A 23159-nucleotide genomic window follows, 5' to 3' on the forward strand; every position below is an offset into this window, starting at 1 on the left:
CGTTTATATGACAATGACCGGCATTTTCAGCACAACTAGGGGGAACACGTGCACTTTACCCCCGTTACTATGACTGTTGATCACTGAACCTATCTCTCATAACGTTTGCGGGGTGACTCATGATGCCCCTAGCTGACCTGCCTAGAAGAGCAGTATTATTGGTCATATGGTGAGAGTGAGCTGCTACAATCATGCGGCATTCATCGAACACACCTGCAAACAAGCACAAGTGAACGGAGCTGACTGTCGGAATCAAGAACCAGATATGCGTCAGATTGCGAATTGCGCTAAGCAAACGTACTTGTCAGACTTTTCATTATGCCTCATTATTCGAATTCTGTTACCAGCTTACGTAATTTTCTGCTTTTCGAAGCTTACGTAGAGGGCATGGTACGACTCGTAACGCGCGGTGTTCGTTAATATGGCAATCGCATTATGACCAAAGTACGCAGGAACGGCCATGGTCATATTAACGAGTTTCGACTGTATACCCAACCGCTTTGAGGCTCGAAAGAATTAAGGGGTCGTCGCTGCGCATGCCGGAAACCCAAACGGTGTTTCGTGCAACGCGCAATAACGGCTTGTTATTTCTTTGGGACACCTAAAACGCTAGAGCGACCATTTCTAAAACTGTCTATTCGATTCTCTATGTGCACCCCGGCTATAGAGGTAAGAAGTCCCGAAATCCCATTTGACGGACCGCCAATTTTCGCATTTTTTTCTGGGCGCTCGACATTGGTGACCTTTTCCGAAAACTGCACTTTTGAAAAAAACAAAAAAGACATATTCGTGTTTTCTTTTTGTTTTTTTTTTTGGCACATGCCGAAAAACGCTGAAGTGTGCTTATCGTTTATCTTAAAATGTTGGCAGTCAAATCCGAAAATCCTCAAAAGCACAGAGGAACACAGACACTTTGTGCTTGCATACGAACGTCTGCCAGAAATTAAGTCACGTTGTGGCACGGTAACTCTTACAAGTCGGTAAAGATCACTAGGTGAAGCTCGAAATAAATGAATGAGGACGAAGCTCACATAAAACGTTGAATCACCAGCTGCACTATAGCTGCACATATCTTCACGAGAAGAAGTGCAGGCCCCTGCAGGAAGTCTTGTGACTCAATGTTTTATGGGCGCTTCGTCCTCCTTAACGTATTTGCAATAACGTAGTACGGTTTATTACTCTTTCAAGCATGTGACATTGGACGACTTTCTTAGGCCCGTTCCTCTGGAGCTCTTTTTTAGAGACTTGTGAGCTGGAAGCCATCGAAATAAGTGAACCTCCTTGAGCTCTCTGCCGTTCTAGCTTCTTAAGACAATCTTAACAATCACAAGCCTCGTCTATACTCTAACGTGAATGTTACACGCCTAGTGTATTTTATAGGGCCTGCACGTTTGAGACCTGTACAAGTCCTCCTAAGTATAAAAGGGAAAAAAGTACGCTATTTCTGTAGCGAATGCAGTTGTAAAACGCTTGTCGTAAAACGATCGAGAATCAATATTTCGCGCGAGACGCGCGAAGGAAATCAAAGCGAGTGCGTGATATGGCAGAAACCGATACTAGCGGCACATGGCGGGGTGGGTAGAAGCATCAGGTCGCTGGTGGCAGGACCCCCAAACTCACCTCGGAAAAGCGTGCAACGAAGAAGGCCGCCACTAGATACCCCACTGTTGCCGTTCCGGATCACTTCAGCGCGCTAAGTTTAGCCGCAAAATGTTTTTGTTGTTTCTGCGAATGAATCTAGTCTTTATATGTCCAAATAAAACGCGTATAACAACTTTCTGTGTCGTGTTTCACTTTTTGGTCCCGTTTTTAAACGTGTTGAGCGATCGGAAGGATCTAGTGCACGGCTGCGTGCATCACATAGCGTACCTGTCGTACCAGGCGCCGCAGGCGCAGTCGTCCATTTCTCCTTCGGTGACTTGGCCTGGCTTGGATTGTGCGTCAACTGGATCTTTAGCGCGCTACAATCCAACGCAAGCCAACGTCTGGTAAGAATGGGGTATCCAAGGGCGGCCTCCGGCATTGAACGCATCGGGATAGGAACAAATACATGGGAAAATGGCGACCTTGGGGGACCTGGCTGGTGGTACGAAAGGTCGTGCTGAGGACTGGTAGGAGGTGGGTTCGAATCCTATCACGGGCTGTGCTGTCTGGGGTTTTCCCGGGTTTTCCAGCGGGATTTCCAGACGAATGTCGGCACAGTTATAATAATAATAATAATAATAATAATAATAATAATAATAATAATAATAATAATAATAATAATAATAATAATAATAATTTACCCACATTGGTGGTGGGAGACACTGGCAAACAGTTGCCAAGAAGGCGGCTTGAAAGGGTCGTGGCCCCCTTGGTACTTTTGACATGCAGCACTGATGCAACCATAACACTAATACGATTTCAATCGCAGCACTAATGCAAAGTAGTACATGTAAACTAACTAAATGTGATAAGATCAGAACAAGTTAATGGTACGTGATATACACATTGCTGATGAAAAGCATAGATATACTGTATACATAAGTGTAATTTATTACAAAAATATCGTAACATTTAACGTTGAAAATATGAATTAGTTAAGTGTTTAGCTGACGTAAAGAGCTCTTAAGGACCGATATGAAAGAAACTCAAACTTGGATGCTATTACTAGTTTGCGAATTTATGAGTGCTGGTCGTTTGTGCGCCAGCAGTTGTAGGTCATAGTTAGTTCTTCGTAGGTCATAGTTAGTTAGGTCATAGATAGTTATATAATTTACTATGTCTTAAGGAGTGGTGGGCTCTTTCTGCGTCAGGCTGGCTAATCGAAGAAACATGCGATTGTTTTCTTTCAGTGACGTGATGTAGATACCGTTCCCCCTGAAGTCGGCCCAGGACGCACAGTAACCCCACTGTTCCCCCTCTCCTTACTGCTATCTACTCTCCATCTGTCCACATGTGTACGCCCCTCATAGCCACAGTTGTTACGCGGCGCTAACACAGAATAGAAAAAAAAACAGAACTTCACCACATAACGCGCTGAAGGCCAACCAATGCGCAGAATGATACCGTTATCACTCCTAATCTGTGGAAAGCGCCTAGCGTGTGCCTTTTTGTGACAATTACCGTGACTGCATCAATGTCACAAAGCGGCGTACGCCTCCGGTTTTCAGCAAATCAGGGAATCAGGGGAACGATTCGAGATGATGGTTGACTAAGACCCGGTTTCACCAACGCTGGTTAACTTTGAAACGAGATCAAGGGTTGCTAAAACTCGAAGTTAACATTGAATTAAATTTATATATGTTAGTTGGTGACGTGATGAATGTTTCAGCGACAATAATTTTCTTTTAAGTTAAGAGACCGTTTACCTCGGTTCAAATGTGAATCGGGGTTAGTAAAACCGGGCCTACACTCTTAAAAATGAACTTCACCACATAGCACGCTCCTTGCCAACCATCATCTCGAATGATATCGTTATCTGCCCTGATTTGTTGAACACGGAAGGCGTACGCCTTTTTTGTGACACTCATGCTGCTCATAATTGCCACACACAAAAAGGCGTACGCCTCCCGTATTCGACAAATCAAGGCAGATAACGATAACATTCGAGACGATGGTTGGCTAGGATGGTGCTATGCGTTGAAGTTCATTTCGAAGGGTGTGAGGTACTGCTTTAAAAGTGTACCAGGAATGTCACTGCGAGTGGTTTATCCAGAATCCTGATCATGGAGGGGTGTTTCTTTTTTGGGGGGGTCATTATTATAGTTACGTCATTACAGCTTAACACATCATTACCGACATGTGTCTAAAGCTGAAATAGCAAGGGCATCCCCTGTAGGGGGTACACAGGTGAAAAGGTTAGGGGGTGTCACCGAACATGTGGGGGTGTTAGGGGATGTAGGGGGGGGGGTCTAGATAAACCGCTGGTCACTGTATTAATACCAGTTTAGGACTGGATTGGATTGGAAAAATACCAGTTTAATTAACCAGTGAAGGCATACAAAGTGTGTGACCGTCCGTGGCGGCCTCCTGTAAAGCGTGCTTTCACTGCAGTGGAGCAATGTACGCAGGAGAAGCGACCGGGCAGTATATCTCTTCTCGACTCTCTCAGCGAGCAGATGGAATGTTGCTGCGCCGTTGTGATGGAGGGAAAAAGCAGTGAAGCACGCCCTTCGAAACTACAGGGTTTCCCCGAAGATAAAGATTGATGTTAAGATAAATATTCTCCCGCTTCGTAAAAAAAAAAAAAATACCGCTCGCACGGCAGACGTCGAAACTGTTGCCAGTGATGCCGTCACGAGCGCTCAAACATCGTGTCGTGAATTTTCAGCTTCCACATTTATTTGAGAATATTATGAAAAATGAAAAACTGCCCTTTCCTATACACTCTTCACGGCACAGCACGCTGTGCGCATACCATTGCCACGAATGATAGGGTTATCTCTTCTGATTCGAAGAAAAGTGGGGCGTACGCCTTTTTGTGGCAATTTGGATATATATATGATAATTGGACAAAAGAAGGCGTACGTCCCCCTCTCACTTCGAATAAGAAGGGATGAACCTGTCATTCGTGGCAATGATTGGCGCACAGCGTGCTATGCGGTGAAATTCTGTTCTTAGAGTCTGTGACGTCGACGACGGCGAGCTCGTTCAGCAGTACCACAACCACCATTTATTTTTAGAGTGTAGAAGGTCTGAATACCCTGCACTCTTAGAAATGAACTTCGCCGCATAGCACGCACCTAGCCAACCGTAATCTGGAATGATATCGTTATCTGCACGGATTTGTTGAAAATGGGAGGCGTACGCCTTTTTTGTGGCAATTATGAACAGCATAAGTGTCACAAAAAAGGCGTACGCCTCCCGTTTTCAACAAATCAGGGCAGATAACGATATCATTCGGGATTATGGTTAGCTAGGAGCGTGCTATGCGGTGAAGTTCATTTTTAAGAGTGTGTAGTGCCATTTTCTTGAGCTGTCGTGATATCGCTAACGCTTTCAAATCAACACATACTTAGCATATTTAATAGGAGTGGAACAAGAGAAGTGCATATGTTATGCTTTCACGATTTAATAAATGCAGTAAAATAAACATCGTAACATATAGTGGATACTGGTACGAAACTAGCATGGAAGGCACTACGGACATGTTTTTCTTTCTTGTACTTTCTTTTTCTTTGTTTTTTTTTTTCTTCTTTTTTTTCAATTTGATTGCACAGCTATAACTGTCACTCCTTTCAGCAACTGTCACTCAAAATATTGCTTTTGGGGAGCGCGAATTTCCCGAGAAAATTAGTTTACAAGAATGCGGGCCAGTGGTCCCGTCCACCCTATACTCCTGACGCGTGGTGACGTCAGGTCAGTGGAGCACTTCTTATTGGTTGCCGAGAACGTTCTGCTGACGAGAGCGACCGGTCGAGACGCTGGACGGGCGGCGCAAAATCGAAGAGCAAAAAGGAAGAAAGGGAAAAGAAGGATCGCGGCTCGCTATTGGGCGGATGAGATGACGTCACAGACTGGTAGCCCAGGGAAAGGGCTTTTCCGACCGGCGAGACTGAACGCTCTCTTGCTCACCGGGATTGCGCGCTGCACTCCTACGTTTTTGTGCGTGGGGGTATACGTATACGAGACGGTGTCACTAAATTCCTAAAACTAGGTTTTACTTGAAACGACGATAAAACTACTTGGAATGCACGCATACAGACTTTTGTCACAGGTTGAGGCCCTTTGCATTCGTGCTACACTCTTAAAAATGAACTTCACCACATAGCACGCTCCTAGCCAACCATCATCTCAAATGATATCGTTATCTGCCTTGATTTGTCGAAAACGGGAGGCGTACGCCTTTTTGTGACACTTGTGCTGTTCGTAATTGTCACAAAAAGGCGTACGCCTCCCGTTTTCAACAAATCAGGGCAGATAATGATATCATTTGAGATGATGGTTGGCTAGGAGCGTGCTATGCGGTGAAGTTCATTTTTAAGAGTGTACGTATTAATTAAGCTCATTCGCATAATTAAACTCGAAAAATTGCCAACTAAAGGCACCATTTTCTTCCAGAATTCGGAAGCCTATGACAGTAACACACCATTCCAATGAAAACCACGTGTTTTTTTCAAGAGATTTCTACAAAAATTTGACAGCCGAAGATCAGTCGCTGGGCGAAGCATGCCCTGTGAAATTTTCGATAGCGGAACTTTGGCTCCGCCTTTATCGAAGCGGAGTGGAAAGGAGTCATTAGCATTGACTGGCGGCTAATGACAGACACATTGAAGGCGAAAGGTGTGGTTGTGGCGTAGTTTCATTTCTTCTTGCACAGGAGGGAGGGTATTTGGACGGAGTCAACAGTTCCGCAAACCTAAATATCAGCAATCTTCCGAATTCAGGCAGAAAAATGCTGCCTTTGCTTAGCAAGTTTTACAGTTTAATTATGCAAATTAGCTTAATTAATGCGTACCACGAATTCAAGCGGCCTCAATCTGTGGCAAAAGTCTGTATGAGTGTATTCCAAGCAGTTTTATAATTTTTTGATGTAATAATATAATAATTGTAATATTTGGGGGTTTACGTCGCGAGACAAATGAGATCATTTTTTTATGTAAAACCTATTTTTAGGAATTTAGTGACATCCCGTGGAACACCCTGTACGCAGCTCAGGGAAATATTTTTGAATTTTTTCTTTTTGATTTTTACGATTTATTTATTTTAATTTATACTATTTACGATATTACGATTTATTTTAATTTGTGCGATTTATATTTTTCGGGAATTCTTTTGTAATTTTTACGATTTATTGAAAATGAACTTGATTAAATGACAATTTCTATACGAATATTTAACGTGTAATACGTCCTCCCTCGCATATTACATAGATCCCAAATGAGATTTTTATCTTGCCTTTTTGCCGTGCGAGTATTATCTTTATATTCATCTTGCCTTCATTACATCCCCGTTGTTTATATTGACTCAGTTGTCTCGCGACGTAAATCCCCGATTATTAAATTAAATTAAATTGTTTATATTGAGAAGCCCTGCATATAGATCCACCAGTCGCGTTCCCCCTGAAGGCAACGCCTACCAAAACGCGAGAGTTCTTCGTCATCCGTCGAACCGTTCAGAGAAAAGCTACCACGGACGCGCAACAGCATTTAATCACGTACACACATTTTATGTTTTCTTTGTCTTTCGCGGCCATGTAGCGAATGCATTACGCATGTATATTACACGTATTATTATGTATTATGTATGTACATACATGCGTACGCAGCCTTGGTCGAAATGACTAAAAAAACAACCGCAGTTTTTTTGTTTTTTTTTTCAGGCGTACACAAATCGCCCATTCCCATATTAAAAAAAGAGAACCTCTTTCATGCCTAGAGCGGAGAAAGACTTAGTTCTACGTAAGAAAACAGACAAAAAAGGAAGACACTGCTGTGGATAAGGCATTCTGTGGGAATTATACCGGGAAAACCTGTGACACGATTCGGAAGAACAACTCACAGGAGGCCGCCACGGACGCTCACAAACAGTCTGTCCTTGAACAGAAGCCTCCTCCGTCATTTGAGGACGAGCTTTTAACGGCTTCTTTATTGTATCTGTATCCTAGTCAACCTCATCCATCATCTCTTTCCTGCGTGCCCCGCATTGGCTGACGGTGCTTGCTGCCGTCTACAGTCAACGCGCTCCCCTTCGCCACGTAAGTGACGTGACATCATACGTGTATTCACACTGCCGACATACCCAAGATTACGTCAGCGGAAGATGCGCAATACGTCATTGCTTTCTGCTGCACGTCAGCACGAGCGCTCAACGACATGTCTTTTCGTGCTCTTCTAACCATAGGGAATACCCTGCGGCGCAGCCATAGGATATTCCGTAGCAGACGACAGGGCCGACGGTGTCTTCTGCTATGTGAACAGTGACGCCACTTGCAACGTTCCGACGCCGTGCGAACGCTCAACATAACACGCTACGGAACTTCCGCCTCGTGAGCAGTTTTTCGCTTTTTCTTCCACCAGAATATTCCGTGGAGATATCGCTCGTGTGAATACGTATAAAGTCGGGATGTCGTCTGCTTCAGGCAGTCGCTGCAGACGATTTGAAATACAGGCTTTCTGTGGCTGCCCATGCAACTGATGGCGGCTCGTTCCCATAGCCACGGCCACCGAAAGCGTTGATTGACGGACTCAAGGTACCGTAGGGAGTAGAGGCGCAATCTCAGAAGATTTATGTGTTCGATAGCCTGAGCCCTTGGTGCTCCTACGTCACAATTTTTGACCCAGTTGAAATTGAAAGTTACGGGCAACACTGTGTCGAAGTAGTCGCCAACAGCGCGTCGCTCGTCAAGTACGGCGGCAAAACGACATTGCATGCGGACAACACTGGGTCTTAAAAAATGAAGTTAGCTACGTTTATTGCGACAGAGACAGAGAGCTAGGTAACAGGAAAACAGCAGAGCCCTGAAACAAGAGCTGTTTTCCTATACAGGTAGCCATCAGGAGGAGCAAGTTATACTTATATCACTGTTGGTTGACTAATTGGGAACTATTTGGTACCAGACGTCGCCCCGAGTGGTGGGTGGTGGTGGTGGTGATAGGGCTTGCCGTTGTCGGCCTCACGTATGTGGGCAACGTCACGACTCACGCCCTGGGGGAATGTGCGTCCTGGGCCGACTTCTAAGGGAACTGTGCCGACATATGTCTGAAAGCGTCTGAGGAAAACCCAGGAAAAACCCCAGACAGCACAGCCGGCACCGGGATTCGAACCCGGGTACCTCCCAGTCTCGACGTGATATGGCCAGCACGCTAACCACTGAGCCACGGGAGCTGGAGTCGCCCCGAGCCGTTTTACCTCAGAGCCGTTTATTGAGAGAGGTTGGCCATTGGGAGGAGCCTGTTTCAAAGCGCGTCGTTTTGCGTCACACGACGGGCGGCACCAAGGTCGGAGCCGCCATTTTGGAGCGGAGCTACTGCCTTGAAATCTCATTGTGCCGCCGCGGCCGAGTGGGCGGAGCGATGACGTGGCTGGCGACACGTCATGTCCAACCCCCTATCTTCGTGCGGCAAAAGATAAAAGAATGGTCGAACTCTCGCTATAGGCAGCTCTGTTTACCTCAATTTTGCAGCAAATTAAGAGCATTAATCGTTCTCGGTCACATTTGTAACTTGTTGCACTGGGTTAACAAGAAATAAGATGTTAAATGACGCCGTCAACACAAACCGTCTATCTCCTGCTTTAGGTATATCCTTTGAGCGACCAGGCCTTCTTTATCTACACTCTTAAAAATGAACTTCACCGCATAGCATGCTCCTGGCCAACCATCATCTCGAATGATATCGTTATCTGCCCTGAATTGTTGAAAACGGGAGGCGTACGCCTTTTTTGTGACACTTATGCTGTTCATAATTGTCACAAAAAAAGGCGTACGCCTCCTGTTTTCAACAAATCGGGGCAGATAACGATATCATTCGAGATGATGGTTGGCTAGGAGCGTGCTATGCGGTGAAGTTCATTTCTAAGAGTGTGGGTCGCGTTGCTACACTGCCCCTTTAGTGTTCGCCATGCTCGCGTTTGGGCCATGCTCAACCAAAGAATGACTCCTTTTGTTCAATGGCGACATCACGTGATATTTGTTCGCGTCCCCACGCAGGAGTAACTCGAGCGGATGTCATTTACCGGGCTTCCTTCGATATATGTTGCCTTTCAGCCAATGTATGCAAACCGGGTATAGTTGGCAGCAGGTTGCGATGAATAAAAGCCGCCATAGCGACGCTGGGACAAAAGAGCAGGACGATATATACAGGCAGTTACTCACGACCGTCAAGGTGGCTCTAAAAGCGCCGAGCAGGGAGAGACAAGCATTTACACACATACACCGAACGCAACACAACGGGCGCTTATACTTTCAGCAGTAGTTTAATTCACATGCCGCCCACATCGTTTTATGAGCTCCAAGGAAATCGAGTTCCTTCTCAAGTTCTTTATCAAACAAGGCAACAGAAGGAACGCCTTTCGTTGTGTATCTGTGTACGTGCTCTTCTCCGTCCGCTCGGCGCTTTGAGAACTAGGATCCATTACAAACAGGCTTAACAAAATGTTTTAAATTACCGTCAACACGCGTAATGAAGGGTCTTAAATATAAGGGTGCGAACACAGTACAAAGATGAGTTGTATGGTTAAATGAGAAGTGAGTAAACGGGAGAAGGGAGGAATTAAAAGGAGCGGGCTATCATTGGTCTCCTCAAACGATTTGTCCAGTCATCGCGCGGCATTGTTTGAGGAGACCAATCGGAGACCTCTCCACATTGTTACGCATCTTGAGAAAGAAAGGAAGAGGGAAGGCATAATATGCGGCTTCTTTCGCTCCCAAATCACGAAGACGCAACCTTTAAATTTCGTTCCTTTTGCGTTGATGTCAAGGTAACGGTATATTTCATTCCGCGAGAAGACATTTATGCGCATTAGTGCGCCTTTAAGGAAAGGTCCTATCTAACCATGTGACTTATAGCCCAGTCAGACGGCAAACTGATGACGCGATCTTTTATGCATTCCAGAGACCTTTTTAAGTGCTACAACGTTGTGCCAATTCCACAGTTGTTTAATTATACATTGACATTAACGTAGTCTCCAAGTGTTCATAACAATCGTGCCGAATTCTTGGATTTGTGTCATCTTCGGAAACGGTCCTGTTCCTATCAACTTAGAGCTGCGCAATTTGATGTACCGATATGTAGAACTAACTACAGGAAACAGTCACTACAGTACATGTCGGCGTCTTTGTTTAATCAGTTTATAGGTGCTTCAGTAGACCCTTTCTCGTTTTCTAAACAGGAATTGTGCTATCTCTTTATATCCAGTGATTAAGTGAATTTCAATTGCCTACGTGCTTCTTGTGTATAATTCTCCGTAATGCTGTTGTACGATGTATTCTTAGGAGCAGGGTCTTCGTCCAGCCTTCTGGCTTTTTACTATTTTCCATTCGAAAGGAAAATAAAAATTGAAATTGTTTCCTATATTATGTCGCTTTTGTCTGCCCCGAATTCACCCACCCGTCGCACGCTTGCGGACACGAACGACAGCGGTCCCGATTGCACTTGTCCACAAGCAAGATTACAAGTAAGTCCAGAATAACTGAATAACTGAAAGATTGGGCTTGTTGATACATCGTGGTATAACTTGTGGACAGGGACAACAGATAAAAGTGGTAGTGTCAATGTGTTCAATAAAGAGCGTGTGGGAGATCGTGCTTGTTGTCCTTTCTGTCCTTGTCTAGTGGTTCTGCGCTTCAAGTTAAATCACGAGCAAGTCCTTTGAGTTTGAGATAGTGCTACACTCTTAAAAATGAACTTCCCCACATAGCACGCTCCTAGCCAACCACCATCCCGAATGACAACGTTCTCGCCCCTGATTTGTTGAAAACGGGAGGAGGAACTTATTTTGTGCCGTGCATAATGCCACAAAATAGGCTCCGCCTCCCGTTTTCAACAAATCTAGGGCGAGAACGTTGTCATTCGGGATGGTGGTTGGCTAGGAGCGTGCTATGTGGTGAAGTTCATTTTTAAGAGTGTACGTGGCCAACTCATCGTTACATAGCGTTCGACCGCTCTTGTGGTGGACGCCCTCGCTGTGGTGGTTCTAGGGTGCCTGAATACCAGATCCCCCTGCGTAGGGTCGAGTCCCCCTTTGCAGAAGCGAACGCCGCCAAGCCGCCGTTTTGACGCTATCGCGGTCACAATGCTTGGACGCTTTCACAGACTTCTTCAAACATCGTCTGCTATTTATTTACTCAGTTCGTAAGAAAAGTTGTGTGTATAGCAACATCTTTGTTAGCACAGCGCGGTCCGCGCCTGGGCTTCAAAATGGCGGATATCGTAGCAGACGACGCAGCAGACGTGGTTCTGGTGGCTCTGGACATCCGTACGGAAGGAAGAGGAGAAATCGGCGAGCGACGGAGGCGTGGAAGCACCGTCGCAAGCTTGGCTCCGTCACCTCATCACTGTGCTCTGGATCGTGGTCGTGCTACGGGACCCCCGCAGCAACACAGCATGAGATCAGTCCATCTACATGTACTGGGTCGTCTCCAGCGTAGCGCTCTCTACCCGAAGTAACCCTCAGCGGCCACCTGACGAACCGTCATTAAAACGTATCGTTTGATCTTCACTTTGTGCCGGCGTTGCACGGTCTCCGGAAATGTACGTTTCTCGTCTTCAACCGAGTGACATCGTCTCATTGCTGGTGCGTATACATGTTTGGGTGTATCACACAAAACTGGACACCCCCAGCTTTCATTTTGGTAACACATGGCTCATTTGCTAGCAATTAACAACCCATGCATGCAGACAAACTGGTCCTAATTTTTTTATGACCAACCATTTCTCTGCATAATTTCACATATCCCCTCCTGACGGACCCTTGATGGATTGGATTGGATTGGAAAAAAAGAAAAATATGGAGAGGTTTGTCCCGACCCAGTCAGAAGTGGCTACTCCAAAACGCGTTTGTGGGTGAAAAAATGGAGCCAGAAAAAAAAAGAGAACAAACAAACAAACAAAACAGGAAAGGACCCTTGACTCAATACGGGATTGGGATCTTTGCCGCGAAAACGACTTTATCCATCGCATCACCGTCTTCAGCGTGCCCGTCAACGTCACCTGCACGATTTTGCCCTCGTTTTCTTGTAGCTACGTAAGAAACCCAAGATAAAGTACTCCCACCAGCTATCACTTTGATGTCACATTATACCTTGCTTAGGCAGGTGATATCCCCGAACCAACTCGTCAAATTACGGGCATACTTTGAGCATCGACGCCGCTTAATTTCCCTCTGCGGAGAAGTTGCGATTCAGACGAGCTTCCTAGCAATTACGCCATGCAAATCTAGCGAGCAGCGCTCGTGTAGAAGAACTTATATGCGCATATACGTCCAAGACCCCCCCTTTTTATTTCCTTGGGAAGTAAAGGAACCCTCGGTGAGAAACTACAGATTATGGATATTCCCAGCCGCCGTATCAACAATTCATCTTCACTCACCGCGTATGCATTGCAAAGCATCGGAGATGATGTACGAGACGCTATATGTGAGGCGGGTGCGTGCATGCTAAACAACTTCTTTGCCCTGACACGGAAAGAGGGAAAGTATCACGTCGCCCGCGTGGTATTTCGAAGAGGTGCGCTGTGCATTTCCTTTCGAAGCGCCCATTTTCAGCGCGCATTTTTTTCTTTCTTTTTTTTTATGTTTGTAACGTATGGCTTTGTAAAACAGGGATTTTCTCCACATTCTTAAAGCGGAAAATCACAGAAAAATGCACTCTTAAAGCAGTTCTTCACCGCATAGCACGCTCCTGTAGCCAACCGTCATCCCGAATGGCATCGTTCTGTAAATGGGAGGCGTAGGTCTTTTTTTGTGTGTGTGACTGGGAGGTACCCGGGTTCGAATCCGGGGGCCGGCTGTGCTGTCTGAGGTTTTTCCTGGGTTTTCCTCAGACGCTTGCTGACATATGACGACACAGTGCGCTTAGAAGTCGGCCAGTTGTTTATGCGGATCCCAAGCACTCAATAGCACTAAATCCCAAGGACTCCAATCCCAAGCACTAAATCTGTAGTTCGGGGAGAAATCGGGTGAGAATTGTGCCTTCGGGTGTTATCGGATGTTTTTTGTTTCTCCTCTTGTCTATTAAGCCATTTCCTAATTTGTTTCCTTTTTTGTTTCTTTGTTTTTCTGGGGGTTTTTTTGTTTGTTTTTTGCGGGATCGTGATTTTTCCAGCGGTAATCCCCGAAGGCATAGACAGTGTTGACACACATGAGTGTACTACTGGGAACGTAAGTGACCCATTCTTACATGTGTTACACGTAGCGACCTTATTCGTCTTCAGTGGAAACGTCACTTGAGGATTTCATAGTGACTGGAATTCGGGGAGAAATCAGGTTTAACCCGAATTAGTCGGAGGTCTGTTCGGGGGGGGGGGGGGGAATAACCGGGCGGAATCGGGTTTAACCCGAAAAAGTCACTCCATGGATATGGTGCTGGGGCAAATCCCCCATTGGTATTGTGAGGATTGTAGGCCCTTACGCGTTGCACTTTTGTGATGCACTATTTACGAGTATAAAAACAGAAGTGGTGGTGTCATTTTGCGGCGTCGAGCTACTTTGCCCTCCTTAAATAGCGGATCGGATGGGGGTTCATGCGTACCGGGTCGACTTCGCAGGGTGCCAATATTTGCCCTGGAGCGCCAGAACCCAGGTAAAACGCCCAGACAGCACGTGGAGTGTCGGTGTCAAATGGTTCGCGTACGTATTTTTGTGACACTTTGTATTTATGTTAATGGTTAGAGAAAGGCATGCGGTCCATTATCCCCCATATCCCCCATAACGACGGAATCGTAGTGTCCAATGTTTGCTCTCTGAGCGGCGAAGTTCTTTTTTACAGTCTGTAGGGGAAATTGAGCAACATCTAACAGAGTCGGTGACTTATATTTTACCGTACCGAAGCTTCGAAGTACGGAGGCTTCTTGATGGCTGTGATTACAGGCGCACATCAATATCAATGAGCTCTTGATGGAATCTGCCACATACTGATCTAAACTAAAAACCTACACACTCGTGTTCATCAATTTCAGATTTGACACTTTGCTTCTTTCAAAATACTCGGGACAACTTCAGGCGACGAAACATATTCTAGGTAGAAGGATACTGCCGAAGATTCATCAAAGCTGATCGCAACTTTTTTCCTTTCCCTCTCAATCATCTGTTCAAAGTCATTGAGAGGGATACTACGTTCCAACTATATGTATATCTTGTGCGTATATTACCCATGAGCTAAGGCTCCGGTTTTTCGAATTGATCCGGAAAAAAAATAATAATAAATCCACTTTTGAGGGTCCCAGTAATCGAAAGCTCAGCAAGAAAAGTCAACTGGTTGATGAGGTTCGTTGCCTCTTGCGTCGAGACTGCCTCGACTTACGATTTACCACGACAACGAATGGTGGATCTCTTGACCCTAATCCATATTCTTCTCGAATGTGCGCTGTTTCACACTGCCCGTTTGCAACTTCAGAGATCCCTGGACCGTCTTGATAGCCGACCCTTTGACGTCGTCAAAGTGCTGGACGATTGGCCTGCGATTCATCGTCAGGGTGCACAGCACTATGCTCTTAACGAAGGTATACCTTCGTTAAGAGCGTAGCAGAGCTCTTGTCTTTGAAGACGTTCTTCTCTTCCTTTGAGCCGGATTCGAACGCTTGAGCTTGAGCCGGATTGGAACCCGGACGACTTTGTGCGACCCGGGTTCGAATCCGTGCGCCGGCTTGTTGTCTGTGTGTTTTCCATGGGTTTTACTCGGGCAGACCTCCTGTATCACTCTAAAACCATAACTTCACCGCATAGCACACTGTGCGCCAACCATTTGACGCGAATGATATCGTCATCGCTTTTGATTCGTAGAGAGAGGAAGGCGTACGCCCCTATCTCTCCTCGAATCAGAAGCGATAACCCTATCATTCGTGCCAATGGTCGGCGCACAGCGTGCTATGCGGTGAAGCACTGTTTTTAGAGTGTAGGCGGCGCTCGCGCAGCAGAAAAACAAATCTCTCTCTCACACACACACACACACACACACACACACTCACTCACTCTCTCTCTCTCTCGCACACCATCCAAAGAAGGCACTTGAATGAGAACTGTCTTAAAGCACACTTTCCGGGATGCAGGTGTAATATTTTTAGTAAACATATTTCACCTTTCTTTTCGGTCTTGTGAAGGCCCGCTAGTGGATATATACACGAAACCAAATGGTGGTTCCCAGCGGCGAATGAGGTCACCACGTAAGCACACCATAAATAACGGGCCTGTAGCGCTGCCGTGTTAACGATGGGTGTGTGTGTGTGTGTGTGCGGAACACTGGCCAAGCGCCATTGGAACGGCCATTCAGTGGAGCTAGTAACACCCCCCTGATTTATACGTTCGTATCCATTAACGGATCCTTGTGCGTCTAAACCGGGCGATTAACTGCGTTAACATTTTATGGCTCTCCCTAATACTGAAGAAATGTGCTCATTAATTCAAAGCCTGGAGGCCGCGCAAGCCGCGAAGGATATAGGCGGTGATGCAGACACGAGATATATATATGTAAGCGACGACGCGTCCTCTAGGTAAATTACTTCAAAGAAGTAACTGAGTTACAGACAGTTACAGCTTGCCCGTGAAAGCAGCGCCTGAGTTAGAGTTTAGTAGGTTAAAGTACCAATGATGCCTCGTGTTTGGTACTTTACTTGAAAGTGCCACTACGACTAGATCTCGTGTCTTCAGAACCCTACCGAACTATATAGTCTACGGTAATGTGAAAGACGAGGGGTACAGTGAGTCGCAAGGTCCACCGGCAATTTCGTGCGGAAATGACGTCAGTAGCCGTGTTTACGTGAATACGACGCAAGCGTATCGAATCGAGTCGAAACCGAAGAGAAGACGATACGCCACCGAAAACGTAGCATCTATGCCTCATTTTCAAGTGTACACTCTTAAAAATGAACTTCACCGCACAGCACTCTCCTAGCCAACCATTATCTCGAATGATATCGTTATCTGCCCTGATTTGTTGAAAACGGGAGGCGTACGCCTTTTCTGTGACAATTATGAACAGCGTAAGTGTCACAAAAAAGGCGTACGCCTCCTGTTTTCAACAAATCAGGGCAGATAACGATATCATTCGAGATAATGGTTGGCTAGGAGCGTGCTGTGCGGTGAAGTTCATTTTTAAGAGTGTACTTCAGAATGAAATCTGCTCTACGGCTACAAGCCCTGCTGCTTCTGTTAGTGTAGACTAACCTACATATCCAAAACGAAGTCTGGCTGGGAACTCTCTAATATCATCATTTTGTGATCCCGACTAGAAGTAGCAGACGACGCAACTATCCCGCAGTCGAACGCTCCTTCCCCATAATCCTCTCCTCTTCCTCTATGCGCATCGTCTGTTTACATGCACAATCCGAATGCGCATCCACCGTCTCGATCCACCTCTGTTTAGCGAATTGAATACGATACGCTCTCCTAGCGAATTGACCCGTTTACATGGGTGGATTCGATTCGACAACTGCATACGATACGCTCGTGTCGGATTCGTGTAAACGCGGCTAATGTCCTCGCTTCCGTGTCAAGCGCCCCACAGCCCTAGCAACACAAAACGTTGCCGGAACATTGTTGCAATGTTGCCCCCAAACGTTGTCAAAACGTGGCTAATGTCCTTTTGAAGCCACGTCCTATAGTAACGTTACATGCGAACACTTCTCCGACATTGCCACAATGTTTAAATTAGCTTTGCAACGTTGCTGCAGTGATACTGCCGCATAAGGACAACATGTTTTTAACATTTTTCCAACACTGCTGCAATGTTCCTGGCAGCAATATTCGGTAAACGTTTTAGTGTGACGTTGTGACGACATGATGACATGTGACGAAAAATGTTGACCAACATCCAGCAACGTTGCCACAATATTGTTGAATATTGTAAAACATTGCTCCACTATTTACAACATTCGCAACGTTGCAGCAACGTTGTGTCAACAATATGTGTTACTAGGGAGGTTGCGATAGGCAATGTGCTTTGTGATCGCTGCGTGTTTAAAATTGGTTTCCCAGTCGCTTCTGAAGCAGTACGAGTGGCTGTTGCGCTGTTGTGAAGGGCTGACTATTCCCTTCAGGACTACAATGCCAGGTAGTGCTTGTTGCAGCCGTTATACTCAATGTTGCATTACGTGCATGCTTACCGTCTGTAAATTAGTTTATGTACACAGAGAGAAAAACACAGTCTATTAGTCAGGTTCTGAGAGTCACGCTTTACCGCTTTCTAAGATGTTTCTAGAGCCAAGCGCCATAAGCACGTCCACCTCCAGCAACCATACAGCATGCGTCGTCTGCTAGTTTAGACACGGAAGTCGACCCTTTTCCCATGATTCTTAGAAAGTACCGGTGACCTATTCGGTGTTCATCGTTTGGCGTGTGTAACTTTCAGCAGTTTCCTTGGAAATTGTTCAATTTTTCGTTTCCTTCTTTTATTTTTTATAGCTTCCGCGAGCGTCGACGGCTTATCGCCATCCTGATAAGTTAGCCTTTCCGTGGCTACTGTGTCCGTCAAACCCAAGCATGAACACCATGCAATATGCATGCATATACACTATACATAAAGGCGCGAAACTCGGCCGCGTATGGATATTTCCATACTTAGACTGCAAAAGAATGGGCATTCGCGAGCAGAAGCAGACGTTGTGTTTCTGGCGACCATCAGAACGCCCTCTGAATATCTTATGATGTAACAGGGAGCGGTCTCTATTCCGAGATGCGCAGAAAACGAAAGCAAGCCGACCTCAGCGTGGATATGCCACGGACATGAGCAATGACGAGCGTACCGGGCTTTCGGTGTTTAATTTATGACAAGTCATCCGTTTTTTTTTTTTTTCGGAGTTTATACTTCTTTTTTTGAGTGTGTGTGAATTCGATGTTTTCGCGGTGTTTACGTATGAGAATGGACCTTTTTCACAACGGCTTACGCGCATGCGCATAACCTTGAGGCGCCAGAGAGGGTTATCTCAGTCTTCACTAGATGGCGCAGTATGGGGACGACAGAAGTGGGGACCAGTGGGGAGACCGCACGAACGGCGCGAACTCGTCGGTCCCACTCGGGACTGGTTTCGGTCCTTTGTGCTACCCACGTGGATTTTGTTTTGATGCACACCGAGCGTGGTTCGTTTGAGAGCAGCTAGGATACGACACGAATGTGAAAAAGGTCCATTGACTTACTATTAGGAAGCCTGACAAAATGTGACGGCATGTAAGACATCGGGGTTCTTCCATCTATCTTCCGGCGTTCTCGCTAGCAGACGATTCTCAGCAGCCAATAAGAAGTGCTCCGCCGACTTGACGTCACCACGCGCGTGGAGCAGCGTGAAATGGCGTGAGACTACCAGTCTCACGCCATTTCAAACAACCAGAACATTCAATCAACGAAGCCTCAGTTTTTATTCTCTAGTCGAACTTTACCTCCGACCGCTCCCGGGAACAACGGGAATCTTACCTAATTTACAAATTCCGATCGGCCATTAATGAGGACCCTGGCATGCTGTCAACAATAAGAAGTCTAACAACCTAGATAAGACCCTGTTGCCTTTTCTCGTTTCAGCCAGATCAAAATCCCCACTGACCCACAAGGACGATGACCCCACTCCTGGACCTGACACAAAAACGCTCTGGAATTTCCCGAATTGACAACCGCCAGGTGGCGGGAATTTTCCCCAACCGACCACGTCATTCTCAAGCCCCTTATCACCCTCGTGGCCACATTTAGCTCTTTTGTCCCGAAGAAGGCGGAGCTTCCGCCGTAACGTAGACATCCTCCCTAACTTTTATGATTTTTAAGTTTTAATAAACCCCTTTTTTGTTACTTCCCCTACTTTCGTCTTCTGTCTCCCATTTATTTCAACTATATATATATATATATATAGAGAGAGAGAGAGAGAGAGAGAGAGAGGGGGGGAAGCCATTAAAAAATAAGATAATATATAAGATAAGATAATATATATATATATATATATAAAGAAAGCCACGAGAGCAGCATAGATGTTGCTTTTGCAGGCGGGCTCCACGGCCAAGCGGACATCCTACAAGATGACTAATTATCCGAAATTCACTAATTAACCCTTCGATTAAGGTCTTTCGTGGAAAAGCGAAAAGCGAGACAATCCTAGTTGAAAGGCCACTGTATATTTTAAAAGAAATGGAACAAGCGCGTGCCATGAAATATCCATCGCCGAATTTCGCTATGCTAATGAGCCGAAACCAGAACCGAAACCGAAACCAGGACCGCATGACCTCCGCGGCGACGGAGGCTTACACTCTTAAAAATGAACTTCACCGCATAGCACGCTCCTAGCCAACCACCATCACAAATGATATCGTTATCTGCCATAATTTGTTGAAAACGAGAGGCGTACGCCTTTTTTGCGACACTTATGATATTCATAATTGTCACAAAAAAGGCGTACGCCTCCCGGTACGTTCATTTGCCCGAAATCCCCTAATTAAAAGTTAATTAGCGAATTCTAGGTAATTAGTCACCTTGTAGTTACGTACCCTCCTCGAGAACATGTCCAATTGGCCGCATAACTCAACTGCAAAAACGACATCTAAGCAGCTGTCATAGCATTTTTTACAAAAAGAAAAAAGAAAGAAAGCTATAACGAATTAAAGTGGACATCCTCTAGGTCACCTAAGCCAACTAACTATGGCGGTTTTTCGGTTAAATCTGAATAGGTAATAAGAATCGTACGGGATTTTTCGGATCAATCCGAAACCCTAGAACTCTCCGAAATCGCAATCGGCTGAAGGAGAGTATGTCTCGAGTCCGAAGAATTCTTACATTGCTTGCGAGACGCAGAAAAGCAAGTCAGAACACTGATAACGTAGAAATAAAGTCAAAGCAACTTAAGAGAATATCTGAAGTAAAAACGTCAGGAATTTAGATGCTAAGGAATTTTCGTCATTCGCTAGCGAGGCTTCCATGTATGGAAAAATTGTACAAGAAGGTATGCCGCTATTTTGGCAATCGTTTATGTGTTCTATATTTCGTCATCTATGATTGTTTCTGGAGGGACTGTAACCTTTGCATTTTGTATATTCATAGTAAACCTGGGAAACTTCGCCGCGCTCATCTCGAAGTGCAAGCGCCTAACTGCAGTCCAGGAAGGCCTGCGACAACCGCCGAGATACAACGGGTAAAAGACATTTAAAAAGTAATAAAAAGTGCGGCAGCATCCGAGGAAAGCAATCTCGGACGATTACCGCGCGCACTGGGACACGTTCATTGGACGACCTTGAGACGCACTTTCCAGGTGGAGAGGGCGGAAAGAGAAGTGCAGCATCGGTCTCCTAGGAGATGCAACCGCAAGAGTTATTAAATTTTTGTTTTGTTTTTTTCTCCCGGCGTGCTTTCCAGAAAGTGTGCCGATATTTGGAAAAGAAAGTCGCTCTTGGGGGGGCACGTCTGAAGCACACACGTACGCGCAGCTCTTTTCCCTCCCATGTCTTTTGATGTGTCGTATCTTATAGGTACATCTTCCAATAAAGATCGGCGGTGGTGCATCACCGAAGATATGGAAAGAAAGGCGTTACTCGTAAGCGGCCGGAATAAAGTGCACTCGATTATCCCTCTGCTGGAACTTCCGTGAAAGAAAACGAGCGCCGCGCACTTAGCTTTTTATCTGTGTATTCACACGAGGGACATCTCCCCACGGAAGATTCTAGTGGAAGAAAAAACGAAAACGCTGCTCACAGTGACGAAGTTCCGTCCCGTGTTATGGTGATTGGTGAACATTCACACGGTGCGGAATATCGGGAGTGGCGTACAGCGCATTTAGCAGACGACACTTAGCAGACGACACCGTCAGCGTGGTTTCCTGTCGTCTGCTACGGAATATCTTGTGGCTGTGTCGCAGGATATTCCCCGCGGTTAGCAGTGTACGTGGACACTGGACGTTGAACGCTCGATCGCGTTCAGAAAGCTATGACGTTTTTCGCGTCTTCCGCTTCTGCGGGGAATGTCGCTCGTGTGAATACACGGCACAGAGACTGAGTCCCTTCTTGGTAGTTTGGTTTCGTCGCTAATCATCCTTTCCCATACAGAAGTCAATCAAATCGTCAGTGTCAGTGCCTCTTGAGATAGATTGATTTTATGAGCCATATACATAACAGATAACTCCAGCCAAAGTTTAAACACTTAATTGTGTCTAAATAATACACTCAGAAATTCAGATTCAAGCACGAAAAAAACGTTAGGTCAAGTCGTCGGCCATGAGAGGAAGCGTCCTTCGTTCTGCACTTGCATTTGCCTATGCGCCTCAAGTAAATGAGAAGTGACGCGAGCACGTCCTACAATTTTGTACGCGCTATGCAAGTAGTTCAGCTGTCTGCGCATGCAGTTCCCCAGTTTCCCTCTTTCCCCTATTGCCCGTGGAGCAGCCTCATTGGTCCCTCTCCCAAATATGAGAGCAAAAGTTGAAGGGGAGGTGCACGAGGTCTCTGCTGTAAGCCCATGCCTAGGGGTGGATGGAGTCACCCTTTGTAGAAGCGAATGCCGCAAGGCCGCCATCTTGACCCCCACGCCTATACCATGCATGAACGCTGTGTACTGGTTTCACCCACTATTCCACCTCTCTTGCTATGTATTTACTAAACTCCAAAATGTGGTGTGTCGCTAAGCGTATAGCTAGATTTCTGTGAGCGAATCGCGAGCTGCGCGTGGGTGTCAAGATGGCGGAAATTCGTTATTGCTGCCTTGTGAGTGGACAGGCACTCTTGTCACGTGATTTCTGCAAACTTTGCCCTCTCGCAGTGACACCTAGCGCACTGCACAGGAAGGAAAATAAGGCAAAGTAAATGAATCCCCTCCAACCCAATCTCTAGGCATAGATTCGGTGTTATCGTGCAATATACCAACAAGAAGCAACAAAAAATTCATGGAGCAACTGGATAGTAGCGCGAATGGCAATAATGAACTAAAAGGAGAGAAAGAAAACACACTTTTCCACATACCTTTAAAGTTCTTGTGTAAATAGCAGACAATCGCTACACATCAGTCACCATTCACACATCTGCTAAAAGTCATTTGTGTGCAGCGCTGTTGTGTAGTCCACTGCAGGCTCTGGCAGCTGCTCCTCTGCAGGCATAAATGGCTCTGGTCCACTGCAGGAAGTTTCGACGACGACGAAGTAGACAGTTGTCCGAGACGCAATGTGCACTGCTTATCGAAAGCTGATTACACACATTTCCTACGCAGTGTTTCGCATCTGTTACGCTGAAAGCACAACACCACCACTAAACGACATCGCTGTCTGCCCGCACCGCAGCAACTGCGGGACGTTGGCTTTTCTACGAGATGCAGTGTCATACAAAGTGAACGCATTGCACTGTCGTCGGCTGATCAGAAGAGAGATATGTTCTTATCAGCCGAGAGGATGGTGCATCTGCCGCCTGTGACATATGCTTCTAGCGTAGCGGATGCGAAACAGTGCTAGTAGAAATGGCTGGTGTAATCAGCAGGTAAAATGGCACTAAAGTGCTAAGATATCTGAATGTTGATTTAAAAAAAGAATTGTTTTACTGCGAGTTGTAAGTGGCCCAGAAACCCTCAAACAAAC

General features: G+C 45.9%; 1 long non-coding RNA gene across 2 annotated transcripts in view; it reads right to left on the bottom strand.

Moving 5' to 3' along the window:
• LOC135370611 (uncharacterized) overlaps positions 1 to 22846 on the bottom strand; it is a 148731-nt gene extending 125885 nt beyond the window's left edge. For both annotated transcript variants that reach the window (XR_010415397.1, XR_010415398.1), the window contains exon 1: positions 22555 to 22846. This is a non-coding gene — a long non-coding RNA (uncharacterized LOC135370611). The remainder of the gene's footprint in view (positions 1 to 22554) is intronic.
• Between the last annotated feature and the right edge of the window lie 313 nt (positions 22847 to 23159).

Source organism: Ornithodoros turicata, chromosome 10 (assembly GCF_037126465.1).
Source record: "Ornithodoros turicata isolate Travis chromosome 10, ASM3712646v1, whole genome shotgun sequence".
Taxonomy (NCBI): Eukaryota; Metazoa; Arthropoda; class Arachnida; order Ixodida; family Argasidae; genus Ornithodoros; species Ornithodoros turicata.